Source organism: Cygnus olor, chromosome 14, assembly GCF_009769625.2.
Source record: "Cygnus olor isolate bCygOlo1 chromosome 14, bCygOlo1.pri.v2, whole genome shotgun sequence".
In the NCBI taxonomy this organism is placed as follows: Eukaryota; Metazoa; Chordata; class Aves; order Anseriformes; family Anatidae; genus Cygnus; species Cygnus olor.
In genome coordinates this window covers 11,654,066-11,672,143 of record NC_049182.1, presented here as the reverse complement: position 1 = coordinate 11,672,143, position 18,078 = coordinate 11,654,066, and the positions used below count along the sequence as shown (strand labels likewise).

The window sequence follows — 18,078 nt, the reverse complement described above, 5'->3', positions numbered from 1 at the left end:
CCACTGGCTTTGTATACTGTAATTCTCCATTGCTACAGAGCAAATGCAGTGGTACAAATCCAGCCGCAGCTTTACCTGTAATGCCTGGAGGCAGATTACTGTTGGTCTCTTACTTGGCATCTGCCATCTATAGCATCTTTGACCAAGGCAGGGGAGCGTTCATAGATTAAACTCCACAGCACTCCTCCTACACTGGGTAAACTCAGTGATATTATGTAATTGTCACACAGGAAATTGAGATTTGCAGAGGTGAAGTGAGTTAGTGAAGATCTTTGAGGAAGTCAGAGCTGTGGGGAGGGAGAGGAGAAGAACCCAGAAGCTATAAAGCTGCCATTTTAATTTGCTGCGTTGTACACTGAGAACATGAGCCTGGGGCTCCCACCCCAGCTGCTGATCTGGTGGAGGCTGATGGAGATTTGCAAGCAGAAGCGCTTTAAACAGGGCACAATGCGGATTGAACCTGACATCCCATAAGATTCTCCTTCTCTTGTGCCTTGGTCTACCAATAAGCACCTCTTCCATTTTACATATAACACAACCTATTGTATAAATATTTAGTTACCCTGTTGGGAACATTAATTATAAATAGAGATGAAGCTTTTGAAAGCTGCCTGTAGTTCTGGACACCCAATTTCCATTAATTTTAATGAGAACCAGACATCCAAATCCCATTTGTTGGCTTTGAGTATCTCAGGCAGGAAGCTTCATCTGACAACCCCACCCACCTTCTCCCCACTCTGGAATTTAAGAGTGAGATTTGCTAATACATTACAAATCCTGCAGATCCCTGAGTTGCCCTTGTGCTGTTCCATTGTTCTCTGCTGAGGATGGTTGGCTGGTAACTTCAGAAGTATTTACAATAAGTTCATTTAATCCACCCTGTTAGTTCTTTTCCTCTGCACCCCCTGCTTTCTCCCAGCGCTTTGAAACAGTGATGCCTGAATGAACCCCCAGCCTGTGTCGTTTTTGACAGAGAAGCTTTGATGCTTGAAAATGACAGCTGTGCAGAGCAGGTCTGAAATGAACGATTGAATTATCTGACTGATTAAAAATGTGCTGTTGCTTGGAAGATCTGACGGCAAATATTCAGTTAGGCAGCTGACATGAGAGAGACAGCGCATGCACGTAGGGTGTTTGTGTGTGTGTGCACATTAAAAAAAGCAGCCAGTGAAATGTGACAAACACCCGGAGCTGCCTGCAATGGCAGCTTCTTAAGCTCAGCATCCTTTCAAAAGCTCCGAATCTTCTGCATGATACTCAGCAAAAGCTAAAACTCAGTGTGGTTGTGGAGATAATGGTTATTTAGATAGACGTCAGCAGTGGTTTAGGAAATGGAAATTGCGTTAAAAGGTAGTGCAGGCTGGGGAACTACTTAACTGCATCTCAATTCCATACAGACCTGTGTCTGAGGAATGAGAAACTCTGCTGTTGAAAACACAGTTCCCATCCTCTGTGCTACAGTTGTACTCATGGTGTGGAGTGGCCCTGGGGATGCCAGCTCAATGGGAACGTTCCCTGTGATAGAGGTTTTTGAAAAGCATGAGCTCCAGTGAGAATGCCTGTAAATGGCTGGAAGGATGGAGAAATGAAGCTTGATTATGGCTGTGCCCTTGATGCCGTCAGTAATGGGAACAACAGATGTGTTGCTGCATGAGGGACAGCAACAGCCTTACCAGACCTATCTCAGCTTCCCAATCCCCATATACTGAATTGTCCCTTCCTAACGCGTCACAGAAATTCAGCTCTGCTAGAACGTAAGCAAAATATTTAAAAGTGAAATGAACAACAACAAAAATTAAAATATTTCTTCACAAATGTAACATATTTTGCCAGCTCAACCAGTTGACAGATTCCTGGGAGAGTTTCACACAGGGAAAAAGTCAAGTTGTAGTTGTAGTTCTTTGTTGCAATGGCCGAGTTCTGATAGTTTACTGAAACTGATTTTTCCTGTTAACTGCTCTTTGTCTCTTTACTTGCAAAAGATTACTGTCTTCCTCTGATTCCAAGTTTAAAAGAGATGAGACATTAGGCTATAATTAATTGATTGATCGGAAATAATTTTGATTTATTCTCTCAGTCTGGTCACAGTTCTTTGTCCCTTTCTGGTGCCATTACCTGCAGTGATGTTAGCTGTCTGTAATTGCTTCAGCCATGCATTTTCATGCTCTCTGTCCCAGTTCCACTGGTCACTTCAGCAAGATTAAGTGCTACAACTTCAGTAGTCCTAAGGGCACGCATAGCTCATGTCATGTCATTCATTGGGATCAGTGAGTCATCTCTCCATCAGCATCACAAAATGTCCCTCCTATTGAATCCACTTTAGCAACCCAGGAACACTTAGAGCAGAGAAGGTGCTGGGATCCTCCTTGCAAAGGCTTGTGTAGCTGCAGGCCTTGTCGTTTCTTATTGTCCCACTGCAACTCAACACCTTCCCAGATGTAGAAGCCCTACACCCTGTGTGCTTCTGTTCCCCATATCTTCCAGCTAGACCTGAACTCTTATATTTAAGTAGAACCTCAGATCATTTAAATGTCCCTTCCCAGCATTTTCAAGCTTCCATTCACAGATAATATAATCTAAATCAGGATTATAATTCCAAAATTTGTTTTTAATCCTCTTTCCACTATTCCAAGTCTTCGAAAATGGGAGCCAGAGCACTTGACTGTGGCTCCTAAGATGGATCCAGACTGACGATATCCATTAAAGGTGAGTATAGATGGCTGGGCCAACATCCTCAGTTAGAAGCAGCACTCACCCAGACAGCAGTGCTGTGTGGACAGTGTAGCTTACCTTGGCTGGACTTTTCTGTCATCCTTGGTCACTGTAACTGACCCTACAGGCTAAGCAATCCCTGAGCTGGAAGAGCCAGGTCCAGGTCTCTTCCCACAGTTGACGTGTCCTCTCTTTTGATGTCCTGAGTTGTCTCTGGTAACAGCAAATTTCCTGTCCTCTGCTCCTTCATGTTGGTGCTCCAGAATCTGCCGCCCCACAGCAAAATTACTTCTCATGCCCTCCACCCAACTTCATGTCCAGTCCTCAAACAAGTGAAAGCTTTAAGCAAAACCCTCTTTGAATACAAGCCTCCATTTTGCACCCTGAGCTGCCAGCCCAGCATGTGAGATGTCTCCAGAGGAGCGAGGGCTGGCTCACTGTGAGGGAAGCTGCAGCTGTTTCCCAGCACCGTGTCATTTCCCTCCAGTGGCTTCCCTGCTCTGTAAGTTGAGATGATCCAGTCGGATTGCATCTCTCCCTGAATGGGCTGCATGCTCAGCAGACTGTTTCATCCACAAGGAAGGATGGAGAGTCTGCCCTGACGGTCTGTGGGGATGTTCTGAAGACAATTGCAGTATCTGGGTCCCAGGGCTAGGAGGAGTCCCTAGCAGACATGGACCTGGTAAGTGCCTTCACTTAAAGAAGTCGGATTGCTCCTCTGAACCATAAATCAGATTTGGCCATAACAGCAGATAAGCTCTGTATAGCTGTATGAACAAAGTTATTGGTAGCACCTTTGTAGGCCTCTCAGCTTGAAATGTGGAGAAGTGGGAAGAAAAGACATTGTGCTGTCATCCCATACATCAATGCCACCTGCCTGGGTAATAAACAAACATCAGATTTTTTTTTTTGTTTCCAAAAATAAATTGGGTGTTGTTGGTGGTACTGAGACACGCTGACATGGGCCTGACCCCCCCCAATACCCTGGTCTCTCAGGGCTGATGGGACATAGAGCTGCAGATAAGATATTCACACGAATGCAAGAACCATGTGGTCTCAAGTACAGAGAGAAAGCCACGTTCTGCCTGGCAAATCCCCCGTCTCGCTGGTGGAGCCCATACTGCAGATTCCAGTGAGCTGGTGTAGCGCCACTGTGCAGGGCTTGCTGGGGGTGCAGCAGAGCTTTGCCTCCCTGGCACGTCACTCAGGTGAAGCAGCATGTCAGGGACACATCCAGGTAGCAGCAGTGGAACTCATGGGCACCTCTGGTAGGTGCTTTCCATTGCTTTCCGGATTTACTGACAGAGGCCTTTTCAGCACCACCAGCCTTTCCTGGGACAATGTCCACATGTCTACATAGTACACAACCAAGGACTGCTGTTTCATTCAGATTCAAGTTGATCTGCCCCAGCATAGGTGTAACCCTATGGACTGCTACATCAAACTAGAGGGCTGGAGAAGTAGCTTCCCTAAACAGGTTTCTAACAAAGTGAAAGGAAATCCATGTTTGCAGAACAGCTTTTCAGCCTTGGGGACAGAAGTTGTAGAACTTAGCTACTGCTAGTAGCACAGCCCCAGAGTTTCTAAAAATTATGAGTGATAATTTTCTGTTACCAAAAATATTGCAGTGAATTGGGTGTAACTCTGTATTAGACCTCAGTCCTACATATAAAAGTGAATTGATTACTGAACTTAATATTTGCTTAAATGACCTGATTGCATTTGTTACAAGCAGAATGTAATCCTAAATTACAATTCAATTTTCCTAAGTTAAGAACAATTACAAGCAAGAAATGACTGGACAAAAAACTGAAACAGGTAATGTGTTATAAAGAAGGATTGTTAGGAAAACTTTAAAAGATGCTGTCTCCCCCACAGCATGCACACAATTTTGCAATTATCAAAGATACTCTTAGCTAAGAATCTTATCATTAAGGAAGACAAAAGAAGCAATAATAATAGTAATAAAAAAATAGAAAAAGGAAGGGATTTAGTAACAAAAGCTATGAATTAACTGTTCTGCAATGCAGAGAACTGGAAGGCTAATTTAAAAGAGCAGTCAATGAAAATGATGTTTACTAGCATTAAGGACTATAAGACAGTGCGCGTGCATGTATATTTATATGCATATATGTCAAGAAGGAATAAATGCTGTGAGTTGTTATTAGATGAAGGTGGTAAAAGAGACTGCTCTGATACTGAAAAATAAAGTGTCTAGCCAAAGATTCATAGCACTGGAGGAAAGCATCTGATGGGTTCATGTCTTATAGAGGTGATAGAAAGCTTCTTACTTCAGCAGTAACCAGGGAGCATAATAAATGACAACTGGTAAACTGAAATGTCTGTAGATATCTAGAACTAGAAAAATTACATTCAGCAGTTTCATGTGGCTGAGAACTCCTTTTAGGGTGCTGAGACTTCATGTATATTTGTAGCTGGGGCTTTTAGGAAAGGTGTATGTGCAACTCAAGTTAGACAAAACAGGGTGACATTTGTTTAGGTGCCGTGATGAATGGCAGGGGTGGAGACTTGTACTGGAATGTGATAATAAAACATAGAAGACATGCTGCAGACCCCCTGTAGACAGAAGAACAGCAGAATACCCAGAGTTTGCTCAGATCAGTAGCTGAGGATGCAGTTTTCATACACTAAAGGTTAGTGGAAGAATAGACCAACATTAGAACAAGTCAGATGCTGAGAGTGGTCTGGTCTGTGTGGGGAGCTGTGTATGCAAGTGATGGGTTCTCAGGAAGACAAATGCAAATTCATACACCCAGGAACCCCACGAGCAGAGGGAAGATGGTATTTTGGAGGGTGAAGACTCACCTTAAAATTGACATGCAGGAAGGTATAGAGTGAACAGGGAGAGTGGTGTCAATCTTACCTTCAGCCAAGACCTGAAATGCCAAGAGTAATGTCTCCCATAATCCGGGCTGGGATTTCCCAAGCAGAAATGCCTGCACTGGGCAGGGAATCAAAAACCTCCATAGCATATCAAGAATTCTTTTTCTTGTGCAAGGGAGGTGACTAGTCCTCACACAGGAGATTCATACTGTGCACAGCATCTGCTCAGGGCTTCCAGAAGGTCACTGGAGAGAGTGGTGGCCATGCTGGGCACTGGGCAGTCTGGTACTCAAGTCTGAGTCCTGCTGTGGCACCCGGGAAGTTGTCAGGAAGCTCAAAGAACAAACCATGGTGTAGAAAACCAGATTCTGATGGAGAAACAAAAAAGTTCCACTTGAACACATATCCAGGAGGAGATTACAAGGGGAATTTGTCACTGCCTATGCAGCATCCTAGGGAAAATACTTGCAGGAGTTGGGTTCCATGATCAAGTCGGGTTCCATTACCAAAATGTAAGAACTGTTAGTTGGAGGCTGACAGCAGACACTGTTTAGATACAAGGCCTGGGATTTGGACTGGAGTCATTTTCCCCATGAAGTAATTAACTGCTGGACAGTTTGACTCAGGGTGAAGTGGTTAGTGTCTTTCAGGGCTTGGCTGAAAGGGAAGACCTGTGTCCCTGTGGCTCAGACAACAGCCCACTTAGATGCAGAAATGCGGGATGTGAACTTTCTGACCACATTTTATCTCCAAGGACTCTTTGCTCCCTTCCTCATCCTCCTGCAGGAGTGGCTGTGGGTGTGTGCCATGGCCTCTGAGTCTGGCAGTACCTGCTGTGAGTAATAGCACCTGTAAGCCAGGAGGCTTTCTCCTGTGGTGAAGGTGTTTTTTTCCTGTACATAAGTGGCAGCGTCTTTACTGGAGGACAAATTTTATCTGGGCTTTCCAAACCTCTCAGTTCAAAGAGTTTTCATCTGGCTCTTAACACAAAGGTTCCTGTCAGTTCTTCCTTTAATTCGCAACCAGGACTAGGTTAACATCTCCCCTCCACCATCTCCTGACCCGTCATGATGCCCTGGTCCCACAGTGGCTCTGTGACCCTACCCCAATACAAGACGTGGCGAAGCAGGAACTATTGCGACTAGTGAGGAGGATTCAGCTGTGTGTCTCATGTTCAACATCTAAAGCTTCAGCTTTATTTATTTATTTATTTATTTTTTCAGCAAAGTGTTGCCCTCCTTTGTGGGGTCTCTCCAGGTGCACACACTCATGTGCAATGATGCACATGTATACACACACATGTATACGTTCTTTGGGCCCTCTTCTGACAGACTCCTTCTCTCCTATTCCCTCTCTCCTTTCCATCTTCCTGGACAGACAAACTAGTCAGCCCTCCTTCTGCCTCAGACCTCCAGAGGAGCTCTCTGCATGCAGCCTTTTTCTCTCAGTTGTTTTTAAAGCATCAGTCTGTCTGTCCTACAGCCACCCAGGGTGAGACTAACAGATCACTTCACTCCCAGCACAAATAGCCACAAACAGCCGTTTCCCCACCAGCTCTGGTGTGGAAATGGTGAACCACCATTTCCACATCTCAGCAGGTCTTGCTTAAGCAGCTTCAGGATGGACTTTTCAGGATAGCCATTATCCATAGCAAAGGGTTGGTTTTGAGTGTCAGGAGAAATGCAGACAAGGACTGGTCCTTCCTCTTCAGAGAACTGTTATTCCTCTCCACGTCTCCCAACCTCAATACCAGCAAGTAGAAAGGTCCTAGTAGAACTTTCTCCTGGGTCTGATTTCCATCAAAGTGACTTGTACTGAAATTTAATGAGTCCCAGCTGGGAATACGAAGGAATTTCTGAGAAAAACAGCAGTGGGAGGACATGGAAACAAAATCATTACTGGGCACATGCAAATATTTTTTTTTTACATAGAAAAAATTAAGGAGAAGGCTGAACAGCACCCATAAGTGTGCCACACTAAGTATCATGAGCTGGGTATTGTTGAAAAGCTACTTGTTACAGGACAGCAAGATTTCAAACTTAGGCATGAAGCTGCAGTTAAAATGCTTTTTAATTTGCTAGGTGAAGTCAGTAGACCCTATGGCGTGGTAGGGTAAGTAGACCTGGCTTCTCCACTCTGAGTGAAGGTGGAGCAGAGTCAGGGCTGCAGAGCACCCAGTCTTGCAGAGAGAGCTCAGGTTTATCAGTGGATCCCATAGAGATACAGTCTCAGGACCACAAACTCCCATCTTCTACCAGACGTCTGCTCTCCCATTAGCCTGGAGTGTTTTCATGATGTGTGGAGCGTTGCTAGTTAACATTCATGCCTGTTGTGTGGTCCGTAGTGTTTAGCTCTAGGACCTGCAGTTCTCTGCTGTCTGGAAGGCTCCCAGACATGTGCTCTCATTTGTCTTGGGCTTGAGGGTTTGCTCATCTGGTGTTGGCGTGGAAGGAAGGTGGCCTCTCCCAGAGGGTGCTTCCCCAAAGAACTCACGTCACAGGTGGCAAAGAGCATCTGCACAGTTCATGTGCACATCCACGCAGTTAATCAGCATCTCCAAAATTTTTATGGTTTAGGAGTTTTCTTAATTCCAAAAAAATGTTATGATATATGCAAGGCATCTAACACAGATCTGCAGACAATCGAGATAAAATATCAGTACTCTTTTACTGCTTGTAGTATATTGTAAATGATAAGGACAAGCACGCTACCCTGCTCAAGGGATGAGTGGAGGTTTCTCCCTGAATCCAGCTGTTGATGTGCTCATTGCCAGAAGCAGAGTGATTGATAACCCAGTTATTTGGAGCCCTGCTCGTGGATGTATTCTTAGAAACTAGAACCTCATTTTCTTGTGCTGCGGATGTTACTTCATAGGACTGGCTGTGCAGAAATTGGATTTTGCTACTTGCCTTCAGACACGAACAGTACAGCAGACTGATGAATATTGATCATGCTTTTTTTTTTCGCTTTTTTTTCCCCCTCTGTTAAAGCACCCTAACCTGATAATTGGTAGGTTACCAATACATTAGAATTGATCAGAGAGAGACGCAGAACAGACTTTTGTAGTAGTGTAAAGTGAATCGTGTCTGTCGTACAAAGGAACCCCGAGGGAGGTTAACAGCCCCACACCTGGATTTGTCAGGCTAATTGCTGCCCTTCTCTGTGGCCACAAGATCCATTTCATGCGTCTCTCCAGCACAGTAACCTTCATTCACACTTGCATTTGTTGGACAACTCCTGAGTATAGCTGCAGGGTGGCTAATTACATGGTTCATTACCAATACTATCCCTGGCAAACAACCCCATGTGCTGTGCTGTGGGGTATCCCTTCTGGGAGAATATACAGCCGTGTTCTGCTGAGCTGCTCCAGGACATTATTTCATCTAATGTCTGTGCTTCGGTGTTTGGATGTATTGCCATAGATTGTAATGATATTTTAAATTCAGGATGTTGAGGATTTGTCTGCTTATTCAGCTGTGTGCGTCCTCTGGAACAAGCTTTCCAGGTCTAGGGAGCGATTTTCTTGAGGGAATCATGAAGCCATCGGTAGTCTTGGAACATGCCTTTGGGACTGACATCAAACCCTTCCTCCTTGGCTCAAAGGTCCAACCTGTGGCTGCTCTCTCTCCACACAGATGTGGGAGCCCTTGGTGAGCTGTTAGTGGAGAAGGTGGCACATGTGCACAGCGATGCGCACCGTGAGGCACAGAGGTGAGGCCCAGCAGGCACTGCACATCTCTGTGAGGCAGTCAGGCAGATGGGTGAGCATCCTGGTTTTCATGGGGCACTAAAATGTGGGTGGCCCCAGTGTGAAGGTGTAAGCCAGCTCCAGGTCAAGCATCCCAATATCTGGCCACTGGCCCATAATCTCTCTTTGGCTCATGCTATAGCTGCATGGTGTGAGGCTGAGAAGAGGCCTGGCAGTGCAGCCTGCCTGGGTGTGTTGATGTTGAGCTGAGAACCCGGCTGAGACCCAGAGACCACTGCCCATCTCTGGTCTGAATGCCCATAGAAACCCTTCCTCTCACTGCAGCCACCAAGCAGCCAGGAGGTGTCGCTTGCCTTCGTCTGGGTTTGCAAGTTAAGTAAGGGTCACTTAAAGCAGGGGAAGCGTTGTGTCCCCATGTCCCTCCACCCCACGCTGCATCACCAGCTGTCATGGTGAGCCAGACACCTCTGCTAGCATATAGACAGAACCACACAAGGGCTGTCAGGAGGGAGACAAGCCAACCTTGCTTGTCCCAGTGACAGTGAGTGGGCACTTGGTCCGACCCACCACGGTGGGCTAAACAGGTGGCACTGGAGTGAGCTCAACTCACATGTTCAGCAGTGCTGCAGAAGGCCAATGGGGACAGGATGGGATGGGATGGGATGGGATGGAGCTGCAGCCCAGGAGAGTGTCTGAGCATGGAGCAAGCTGACCTGAGGTCTGTGCCAGGGTGGGTCCTCCAGGCATTGCCAGTGCTCTAAGTCTGTGTATGGAAGTGCATCAGTTGTTAAAGACAGCATGAGTATTTGGCAGGGTTTCAAGCCCAAACTTCAAGCCTGTCTCAGCCAGAAGGGCAGTGATTTGCTGGCAGAAAACAGACCTGTCCCCCAGCACTTTGCAGGGTGCTTGTGGAGGAGAACCCCAACGTGCCTGGGACATTGTTAGCAGCCCTGAGAGGAGCGGAGCCTCGCAGCTGAGCAGCAGGTCAGCTCCTGTGGCATGCTCCTAGGGGTCTTTGCCAGCGAGGGCTTTTCTTCCGTCCTTTCACTGGGTCCATTCACCATCACTCCCAGCCTCCTCCCCCTCTCCTGTCCCCTCCCACCCTGCCTGCTGGATCCCGAGCAGTCTCTTGACACCTTGAGGGAAGGCTGGGAGGCGTAACCATTGCCAGCAAGAGAGGAGAGCGGGAGGGAAAGGAGAAGGAAGCCAATAACAGAGAGGTCTAGCAAGGTGGTGGAGGGGGAGGGATGGGGCCACTCCTCCGTCCGTGGGGCTGCATATTATTTTGCATGGATTGTTGAAGAGAAAAGAGATCTGCGTTTGTGAAGAGACCAAAAAATAAACAGCTCGTTGCTTGGGTAAGTAAGAACAAGAGCTCCCCTGCTCTCATTGTCTGTCATACAGTACATCGATCCCCCATCCTATTTTGCTTAGTTATACAGGTTTTGATTCTTATTAGTGTTATTTGATGTATCAGCTGCATGCTTTGGTTGCTAGAGATCAAATCGCCCTGATGTGTGTGTGTGTGTGTGTGCGCGTGCATGTGCATGTGGAAAGACGCCCATTCTCTGAATATACGTTGACACATTTTTCCAGCTCTCAGTGTGGTATCTCATTTGAGATATTATACTACAGCATGCCGTACACACACACAAATCGTGTTTGCTGGTACTGATTTTAAAATCAGTTCATCCACACAATTATTGAAATAGAAAGACTGTTCGGCAGCTGAAAATTAAAGGGGGGCTCTTTAATCACAGTCCTCACTGGTAGGGGGCTACTCTGATTTATCCTGAGCCTGACATGTTCAGTATTATGTTTTGTAACAAAGCTACATTTAAAGATCAATTCGGCAGTGGTTATTGCATCCAAATTACATGGTTGTCATGGAGATGGTACAGAGAAGCTGAAGTGATATGACTGCATCTGGACTGGAGTGGGGCTTCACTGTCGAGTGAGATCCTGCCTTACCTCCTGTGTCTTTTTGTCTGTGCTAGGTTACAATTTATTTTAATCTTGAATGAAACAGTACTATATTAGAGGATTTAGAGGTTGAGCCACTGTGAAGGGTGTGTGTTGGCCCCTTCCAGCTCTGTGTTACTATTGTAATTGTTATATTAGCATTTGTGTCTCCCTGATTTTTTTTTTCTGCAAGTCTAGGGAGGAGGAAGACAGAAGAAGGACGGATAGTTTTCAGAGCACAGCTAGGGCTGTGAGTACTTTCTAAAAAGATATCTGTCATTCCCACACCTCCCTGCTAGCTTCCACATCTTGGGGGACAAAAGGGAAGGTATACTCTGATTTTAGCCACGTTTATCTTCCATTTTCCTACCTTAACTTTGACAATACAAGGAGCCAATCACCTGCTCATCACTAAATTGAGGGGATGGAATTTGATTTTTGTTATCATATTTGTTTCTTTTGCAACTGGTAATGTGAATGTTTTGGCAGTTGAGAAACAAAATCCATAATTTCTGAGATAGAAATTTTCCTGCCTGAGGCTAGCTAGAATACAAAGAGTATATCTGTGGGAAGGGCATGTTATATGTTACAGATGTGTATTTCTCTAGTGGCTGGGAGTAAATCACTCTATTGTGCTCATCTTCATTATTTTGGGTGTTAGACTGGCTTTAGTCAATATTTAATCTGAGCTCATTGTGTGCTTGCACAATAAACGTGTAATTTGGAGCTTAACTTTACATCTATAAAATGCTTCGGGAATGCATGTGGCATTGTCTCCGTAAATGCAATTTCACCCTTCTCTGTAAGGCCAAGCCTATTGTGGGGATGTAAATATAGTAAAAGACATTGGTGGAAACAAGCCCATCAGAATGGCAGTGTTTCTCTAATTGTATCACTAAACATAAGAGAGAATTAATTACTAGGATAAACAGAGCTGTGTAGCTGCTGGATCAGGGTAATATTTGCGTGGAGTTCCAGGCCTGCATTATAGTAGCTAGTATTACGGCTTAAATTCTCCCCATGACAGTAGATAATGTTTTTAGCCAGGAGTGTAGCATATTATCATTAGATATTTTTGTCCTAAAAATATGCTAAATCCCCATGTCCTTGTCAGATTGTCCATTAAAAGTGCTCCAAAGTGTGTGGTTCAGCTAGGATTTCCCTTGATGTGATTTTTCCTGTACAAAGTCCAAGCAAACAATGGATAAAGTCTGAAAGTGGGCAGCTGAGCCCAGAGGGGACACTGGAGAGAGGGCTGATTCACAAAAGGGATGTTTCTCATTTTGTCTCAGCTTTTCCCCCTAAAAGTTCAGCACAACTGGAGATGAAGTGGGGGGGTTTCCCTGGAGATCTGTGAAGCTGGAAGCCAAGTAGTTCTGAATGAGTACTGAGTTTCCTCCTGTCTCAGCACGTTGTACCTCTTCAGTCCACGTGTCTTTATTATTCTCTGGGAAAACTGAGGGTTGGTGTGGTCAAAAGTGACTTTGCCAAGGTGACAGTGACAGCACTGGACAGAAAAAAGCTGTAGCTCTGCCAGCAAGTCCCTTTCTGTGAGCACCAGGCCAGATCCATGTCCAGATGGTGCTGTCCTGTGTGTAGGTGTGGTGGGAAGGTGGCAGTGATGGGGAAAAGTACTAGTTCATGTAGTCTGGGTAGACAGTCAGGGTGCTCTTTGCTGAGGCTTCTCATTAGAGCTGCACAGTGGGTTGCAGGAGGGAGTCAAGCAGTTTTACACCAAATTCTGTGGTGTCCATGACAAGGGCACACTTTTCTGACCTGATCTACAGTGTTACCAGCAAGAAGCCCCTTCTGGTGTCCCCATTGTACAACTGCCTGCAACCCCATCACATGGCTCTTCAAATGGAACTGAAGACAGCTCTTGGGAGGAGGTATCCCCCTTATTTCTCATTGTGGTTATATCCAGCTCAGAGTGTGAAAACTTAACTGGTGTCTTGTCTCTCCACTCTCCTCACTAGTGCTGCTCGCTGCTCATCTCCCACATTGTGATACCCTGTACTGCTCTTATTGACATCAGCCTAAGGCCCCATCCCATCTCTTCCCTCTGTCCCCTTGTCTGACACTTTTTGTCCCCTTCCTCCATGAATTTTCCCACTGAGGCAGATCCCTCCATCCAGTATTGTCACAGGCTTCAGCCCACATCATAATTAGTATGTGCCATGCCTGCCACAAGGCACATGACACTGAGTATGTCAGGCCACCATCTTAAAGGGACAGAAAAGCTATGTCTGGAGTCTGTGAAGTCTGGACTGCCTTCACCTGTGGAGTTGTCCTGTGTGGTGTAAGTGCAGTGGTTCTGCCCAAGTGTGGAGTTGGTGCTAGTTGCCAGAAGGAAGTGGGAAGGCCTGTTCTGCTCCGATATCTGTGTATGGCCCTGCAGACTTGTACATGTTGATGACATTGACAAAAAGATGCTTTCTAGTCTGGGGGAACTGTTGCTGCTGCCACCAAAGTGCTGGATATGGGCAGAGTTGTTCTTGCTGAGGTGAAAGCCTGCTTGGAGGTTCTGTGTGAGCAGTCACCAAAATGGGTGTTCTTGTGCTGTAAATGGCCACATCTCTTGAGGATCCACAGTGCTCTGCTGGTTGGCAAAGTCTGTGCTGTAGAGACATTTCCTTGTTTGAGGAGACGTCTGACATATCTTTGCCTTTCACCCTTTGCTAAGGGTGAAAATGTCCTCCTCACCTTTCTGGCAGGGAAATGCTTTTCCCAGGGATATGCTGGGACAGGGTCCATGTGAGGGACCTTGTCCAGGCTAGATAGGTTGAAAAGAGCCATATCTTCTCCGTTTGAGGCTTATGATGCTCCTCCATAGCAGGTATAGTACAGGAAGTAAAGATGAAAGGGATGGGCTCAGTTCTGCTCCCTCCCACATTTCCTCTGTGACCTTGGGGAGTTGGATGGCAGGCTGGGCTCACTGCGGGAGAGGCTTTTGTCAAGCCCAGACAGTCACCACCTCACCCTTCATCCTCACTGCAGTCCCTCCATCTTCCCGCAGGAGCTCCAGGAATTGAATGGCTGAGATGCTCAGGGAGGTTCTTCCCTGCCATCCACAGTCTGGCTTTCCTGACCCCGGACAGTGCCTAGGTTTGCTCAAGCCCCAGGTAGGGACACTGGTGATTCCTTCTTTAGAGCAAATACTTCTCCTTTCTCTTTGGCCTGGTCACTTCACATTCTGTGTGTTCCTGACCTGCTCCTTTTCTTCTGCTCTGGGCCTTCCTCTCCTCTGCTCTCCCCCCTCTACTACTCCCCAGTGGAAATGGGACAAACTGGCACTGGAGCTCCCTCACTTGCACTAGGCAGGGCCAGAGAACGTAAGAAGGTGCAGATAGCCTGAGCAGTCTGGGCTTTAGCCTGGCACTGGGGGCTCATGGTTTGGCACCTGTCTCTTTACCACCACTGCTCACGTCTTCCTTTTTCTTATTCTCATTGCCCCACATCCTTCCCTCATCATTTTTCAGCTCTGTGATATGTGAGTGAGTCTTGGTGGTCCTAGCTGGTGGCTGTGTCGGAGGCAGGACTGCAAGTGGCTCAGGATGTCTGCTTTACAGTTGTTTAAAGGAACAGCTGATCTTCACATTCTGGGCAGGAGATGTGTTGGCACTGGGCCTAGGAAGGGAAAGCACGCCTGAAAAGCAGCTTCCCAGAGCAGTTCGTAGGGGTTCCATACAAACTGGTCAGGTTGTCGCCTCTGTGGTGCCACCAGCTCAGGAAGGCCTTGCTTCCTCTCCTTCTAAGTCCCCTTCTCTGAGACATCCCAAATGGCTCTGAGCAAAGGTAATGTTAGTGGGATGCTTTGTCATGACCAGCTGCCTTGCAACACCTCATCAGGGCTCAGGGAACGGGCAATGCCTCCTTTCAAACAGGATGAGCATGGGATTTGTCCCTATATTTTCTGCCTTCCTCTGCAGCATGGGACGTGGTTTGGTTCCTAGGATCATCACCTGGAGTCTCTGCTGTGGCAAAGTCCACTGTATCTCCTGCTCTTCAGATGAGACAAAGGCATCACAGAGACCCTCCTGTCGCTCCTGGAGCGTGGAGCATGTTGTGAGTGACAGGGAGTGCACTGGAGATGGGAGTACTCTGTCATGGATGAAGAATCTTCTGGATTGAGGGGCTCAGCTGGATTTGGTGGCTTAGGTGGCCACTCCCTTCCAGTCAAGCAGCTGAGCTCTTCATTTGTCTGTAGCCTTTCTCTGGCTCTGTGATGGAGACCCAAAATCCTCCTCCTCAGCAGACAAAACCTGCTGATCTGCATTATGAGAATAAACCCCAGCTCTCTCTCTTTTTGGGGAGCTGAAGCATGTTCCTCTGAGCAATCCTGATCAGCATCGAGCAGGAAAGCTTACAACAGGCTCAGGTGACTGGTACATTTGCAGTTTACCAACCATACTGAAAAGCCCAGAAAAAATGTGAGATCAACCACCTCTCTACCTTCACACAATCCCTGTGTGATAGTTGTCTCTCCGTTATTTAATTGGCATGAAAAAAGGAATTTGACCCAAATCTTTTTATTTTCTTTTTAAATACTGAAAAATTTTAAGATAGTAGGGAAATGCTACAATACCAAAGTAAACTGAAGGGGTTTAATTTCTGTTTTTAATGCAATATTTGCTTATATGCTCCAATGTCAAAGCACAAGACTCAGTTCTTGTGACCTTTTTATTTTTACACCTTACAGATTTTTTTAATCCATCTGATGCTCTTCAGTGGTTTCAGCATAAATGCATCACAAATGTTGGTAGAATTTTCTGACCTATAATTGCAGTTTTCTTCTAGTAAACAAATTTCCCCCCACAAAAAAAATCACATGATTCTGGGCAAGAGCCTCACTGAGATGGAGAGGGAATCCCCAGAGCTACCTTCCTCCCTCCCTCTAGCACCCAAGCGGGAGCTGGATTGTCTGGGAAAAACATCCATGTGCTGCTCTGTACAAAGCAGGACCTGCCAACTGTAGGATTCCCTGCTGCAAGCCCTGCTCCCGCAGATGTGCAGAGGTTCATCTCCACTCTGTGCATGGCCACTTCATCCTGGCTGGTGTTAGACACATGGAGACACAGAACAAGAAGACAACACTTCACTTGCAGCCTCTCCCTGTTGCACATCCTGCAGCAGTGTTGTTTCCCCACTGCGCATCCCAGCAGGTGGACTATGCAGCCTTAGATGAAATCTGTGCTCCCAGTGTGATGAGCTCACAAAGCACCTTTCCCAGTGCAGAACTGGTTTTGCTGGTGGGGCTCTGTTCCTGCCAGGCTCTGCTTGTACGCTTCAGGAATTTTCTCTGCATTTGATGGCACAGGCAGTGGAAGTGGACGGACCCCAGTATTTTGGGCACTTTCAAGGAACAAAAGAAACCAAGTGATGGACACAGCCTGTCCAGGCAGGACACAGGCTGACAGGGTTGCCACGGTGAGAACAGAGCTGCTTTCTGGCCAGAAGGAGATGCATGATGCAAGGGATTCTGTTAAATTAAAAATATATATTTGTCTTCACTGGTACAATGGAAGCTAGGGGAGCAGTCAAGAGGAAAGTGAAAAAGCTTTATTTAATTAGATTATAAGGCCCCAAAGGCTGCAGAGAGAGAGAGAGATGATTTTTGTAATTGAGGATGGGGTTTCTGCCAGGCGTTGCTTTAATGAGTATTTAGATTTTATCTAATAACTTAGCAACACCAGGCAAGGTGTTCAAGCCACCCCTTACCAGCCTTGAGCTTACCAAAGCAGGAGATGCAGCTGGGAGTCTCAGCCTTCTTTTGAGAATACTTCATCCTTTGTCCTTTCAAGGTTTGGTATTCTCCTGATACTGTCTGACCAGTAAAGCTCTCTTTTTTCCTTAGGTCCCAGGAGGCAGCTTTCACCATTGCATAGGTGGGGAAACCGAGGCAGCAGATGTTCACAGGATTTCTTTTCTTCCCAGAAACAGAGAAAATGACTTTGCTGCAGCAGCTGAGCTGGGCTGAGGGTCCCAATCCTGAAGGCTTGTCTCTGCCCATCTCCCTTGCTGTCCACCCCTCTGCTCAGCAGCACTGTGAGCACCTGCCTGGACGTTTGCTCATGGAGCCGGGGGGCTGGGGAATCATGCCACTTGCAGAAGAGCTATTGCTACTGTAACGCTCTGGTAAGGTGGCTATCTGAACCCAGTCGGAGCTGGCAAGGCCAGACCTGGCCAGCATAAAAATTCCTTGGAGCTCCTGGAAGGGTATGCAGCCACGGCCCCCCTGCCTGGCCCCCTTGTTGTGATCTCAGCAGTAGAGAAGAGAGTTCACAGCTGCCTTTTGAAACAGAAAAAAGTCCCCCTTGCCTGTTAGCTCTTGTTTTTTGTCTCTATCTAATTAGAAGTTGTTTTGAAAGGGTTAAGGCAGTCGATGAACTGTTTTAATGTGAGCTCATTAGAAGCTCCTGTGTTATGAGTGGTATTTTGGAGGTGCTCAGAAGCACCTGTCTGCAAGATGTTGAAAGCCTCTACTAATCATATACTAACCCTTTCTGAACTATTTACAAACATGCCTTATCATAAAGCAGGACCCTTCAGCTTGCAGTCCTTCTCCCCTCCATGAAGTGGTCTCTGCTGTTGGCCACTCCTGGGCAGCTGCCTCAGGTGGTCAGTGTTCATGGAATTGCAGAATGGTTTGGAGTGGAAGGGACCCTTAAAGTTGATCCAGTCCTGCCCCCTGCCATGGGCAGGGACACCTTCCACTAGATCAGGTTTCTCAAAGTCCCATCCAACCAGGCCTTGACCTCTGGGTTGGGGCATGCACAGTTTCTCTGGGCAACCTCATATTGTGCCTCACCACCCTCATAGTGAAAAATGTCTTCCTCTTTTTCTGCTTAAAA

General features: G+C 46.5%; 1 protein-coding gene across 8 annotated transcripts in view; it reads left to right on the top strand.

Annotated features, from left to right (window-relative positions):
- The window catches only part of PSD2 (pleckstrin and Sec7 domain containing 2), an 88,900-nt gene that overhangs the window by 10,965 nt on the left and 59,857 nt on the right, over positions 1–18,078 (top strand). The window contains exons 1-2 of one of the 8 annotated variants that reach the window (XM_040573208.1): positions 10,400–10,623; positions 14,244–14,349. The exons of 3 other annotated variants lie outside the window; for them this stretch is intronic. The gene's annotated coding sequence lies outside the window, so the exon portion shown is untranslated. Of the gene's footprint in view, positions 1–10,388; positions 10,624–14,243; positions 14,350–18,078 lie in introns of those variants that run through there. 4 more of the 8 variants (XM_040573214.1, XM_040573215.1, XM_040573212.1 and 1 more) reach the window with 4 other exon arrangements.